This window comes from Podarcis pityusensis (genome assembly GCF_964106645.2).
Source record: "Podarcis pityusensis genome assembly, chromosome: 12".
NCBI classification, from domain to species: domain Eukaryota; kingdom Metazoa; phylum Chordata; class Lepidosauria; order Squamata; family Lacertidae; genus Podarcis; species Podarcis pityusensis.
Window position 1 is genome coordinate 3,253,765 of NC_138037.1, and position 3,729 is coordinate 3,257,493.

Sequence of the window (3,729 nt, forward strand, 5' to 3'; positions counted from 1 at the left end):
CAGCTCTGTACCTGTTTTGTGAGCAGCTGCATTCCTCCCATCTCCCCTCCTCACCCCCCCCCAAACCCGCTTCGCTCTATATTGCCCGATAATAGCAAGCGTGTCTTCCCGGGTCGCATAGCAGCCACAAAGGCATCCTTGTTGTCCAATTTGAAAGGCTCCCTTGGTGATTGTTGTGGCTAGGCACCGGGATCTGCGGGAGGGCTCTGCAAAGAATGGCAAGCTGAGCCCACCCCCTGGCAGCGCTGGGGTGGCACGGCTACAGCCCTACCCACTTTGGCCAGCAAGCCTTGTCCAGGACAGCAAGCTGGCCTCATCAGCCCTTTGTGGCTTAGGGCCCTCGTATTTACGGGACCGCCTCTCCTGGTCTGCCCCGCAGAGGACCTTAAGGTCCATGAATAATCATAGTTTAGAGGTCCTGGGCCCTAAGGAAGCCAGATTATCCTCCGCCAGGGCCTTCTCAGTGATGGCCCCAACCTGGTGGAATGCTCTGTCCCATGAGACCAGGGCCCTGCAGGATTTAACCTCCTTCCCCAAAGCCTGTAAGACAGAGCTATTCCGCCTGGCTTTCAATTTGAACTTAGCCTGATCTCTTATTCCCCTTCCTTCCTTCCTTCCGTCCCCCTCACCTTTTTATGAAGATTACCCGCTCTGGGATCCCACAGCTAATTCTCCCCTGGTCTCCTCGCTGGCCCAAATAGGACCAATTTAGCCAGCTAGCCCTGGTGATCGTCTGATGTTTATTGGATGGATTTTCCCCTTAAATTGATTTTTGAATTCTGAATTTATTATTATTCACATTTTATACTGTATTTTGTGCTGTTTTTTTGTTGCATCATTTAAGTGTTTTAAATTTGTTGTTGGCTGTCCTGAGCCCGGTTTTCTGAACCGGAAAGGGCGGGGTATAAATAAAAAATTATTTATTATCAGGCCAGATGTGGATGGCTTCCCCTCAAGAGCGTTGGGGCTGCCTACTTCTGCATTTCTTTACGGAAGCGTGGAGCTGCTTGCAAGCCTTTATTTGCTTTCTTGCAGGCGTGGGCAACCGGGAACAGCCGCCGAGACCATATAACACCGGTCTTGAAAGACCTACATTGGCTCCCAGTACGTTTCCGAGCACAATTCAAAGTGTTGGTGCTGACCTTTAAAGCCCTAAACGGCCTCGGTCCAGTATACCTGAAGGAGCGTCTCCACCTCCATCGTTCTACCCGGACACTGAGGTCCAGCACCGAGGGCCTTCTGGCGGTTCCCTCACTGCGAGAAGCCAAGTTACAGGGAACCAGGCAGAGGGCCTTCTCGGTAGTGGCGCCCTCCCTGTGGAACGCCCTCCCACCAGATGTCAAAGAGAACAACAACTACCAGACTTTTAGAAGACATCTGAAGGCAGCCCTGTTTAGGGAAGCTTTTAATGTTTGATGTATCATAGTATTTTTAATATTCTTTTGGAAGCCGCCCAGAGTGGCTGGGGAAACCCAGCCAGATGGGCGGGTATAAATAATAAATTATTATTATTATTATTATTATTATTATTATTATTAACCTGTGGACCTCTGGAGGCTTGCCGAACTGCACCTCCCATCATTCCTGGCCATTGGCTATGCTTGCTGGGGATGATGGGAGTTGTAGTTCAGCAAACCTAGTAGTTCTGGGCTGCATCAATAGGAGTATAGCATCTAGATCCAGGGAAGTAATAGTGCCACTGTATTCTGCTCTGGTCAGACCTCACCTGGAGTACTGTGTCCAGTTCTGGGCACCACAGTTCAAGAAGGACACCTGACAAACTGGAACGTGTCCAGAGGAGGGCAACCAAAAATGGTCAAAGGCCTGGAAACGATGCCTTATGAGGAACGGCTAAGGGAGCTGGGCATGTTTAGCCTGGAGAAGAGGAGGTTAAGGGGTGATATGATAGCCATGTTCAAATATATAAAAGGATGTCACATAGAGGAGGGAGAAAGGTTGTTTTCTGCTGCTCCAGAGAAGCGGACACAGAGCAATGGATCCAAACTACAAAGAAAGAAGATTCCAACCTCAACATTAGGAAGAACTTCCTGACAGTAAGAGCTGTTCGACAGTGGAATTTGCTGCCAAGGAGTGTGGTGGAGGTCTCCTTCTTTGGAGGTCTTTAAGCAGAGCTTGACAACCATATGTCAGGAGTGCTCTGATGGTGTTTCCTGCTTGGCAGGGGGTTGACTCGATGGCCCTTGTGGTCTCTTCCAACTCTATGATTCTATGATTAAACCTCCGGAGGCTCCCTAACCCTGCATTGCTTGCCAGACTCGCTCAAACAGTTTCCAGCCCCATCATAAAAAGGTAAAGGACCCCTGACCATTAGGTCCAGTTCGTGGGCGACTCTGGGGTTGCGGCGCTCATCTCGCCTTTCTTGGCTGAGGGAGCCGGCGTACAGCTTCCGGGTCATGTGGCCAGCATGACGAAGCCGCTTCTGGCGAACCAGAGCAGCGCACGGAATCGCCGTTTACCTTCCCGCCGGAGCGGTACCTATTTATCTACTTGCACTTTGACTTGCTTTCGACCTGCTAGGTTGGCAGGAGCAGGGACCGAGCAACGGGAGCTCACCCCGTCGCGGGGATTCTATCCGCTGACCTTCTGATCGGCAAGTCCTAGGCTCTGTGGTTTAACCCACAGCGCCACCCGCGTACCTTATCATAGGTAGAATCGTATCTCCTGGCTTTCCTCAGCCGCTTTTGAATCACAACCACAGCAGAGCCGCCATGCGTAGATTGCAGTCTGAAGGGCACTGGGTTGCGGGAGGCAGAAGCAGTAGCTACCTGGGGCTCCTGGCAGACCTCTTTGGTCCATCTGCTTCAAGTTCCCGGCTGGGAAAAGTCTCCACTCTGCAGCCTCCTTCTAGCTATAACAAGACTCGAACCTGCTGCCGCAGCTTTCCTACACTGTTGCTGATGTTCCTGAGAGCTAGAATGTCAGGAGTGCGTGCAGGAGCCAGGCCCTGTAACCAATAGGACTTTGCAGGACTGAGGCCTTCCTAAGTTTGTTGTGGAGAGGCAAGGCGCGGCCGCACAGGTGAGGCCGATTGGTAACTCACAGCACCTGGTGGCAAGAGCCGGGAAGGGATATAAGGTCAGCATTTCCCTTTGGCTCTTTGCCACAGCAATATGCTCCCTGCCTTGCTGCGTTTGGCTTCTTACTTCCTGATCCTTGAACCTCTGCTTCTTGACTCCTTCAACCCCTGATGATGATTATATTTATACCCCACCCACTCTGGGCGGTCCCCAACATAATATTAAAAACACGATAAAACATCAAACATTAAAAACTTCCCTAAACAGGGCTGCCTTCCAATGTCTTCTAAAAGTTATTTATCTCCTTGACATCTTATGGGAGGGCATTCCACAGGGTGGGCGTCACCACCAAGAAGGCCCTCTACCTGGTTCCCTGTAGCTTCACTTCTCTCAGGGAGGGAACCACCAGAAGGCCCTCGGAGCTGGACCTCCGTGTCCAGGCTGAACGATGGGGGTGGAGACTCTCCTTCAGGTATACAGGGCCGAGGCCGTTTAGGGCTTTAAAGGTCAGCACCAAAACTTTGAATTGTGCCCAGAAACGTACTGGGAGCCAATGTAGGTCTTTCAGGACTGGTGTTATATGGTCTTGGCAGCCATTCCCAGTCACCAGTCTAGCTGCTGCATTCTGGAATGCTTGAGGTCATCCAGAGGTATCGTCGTTATGCAGAAGGACGTCCACCTCTTTTTCTCT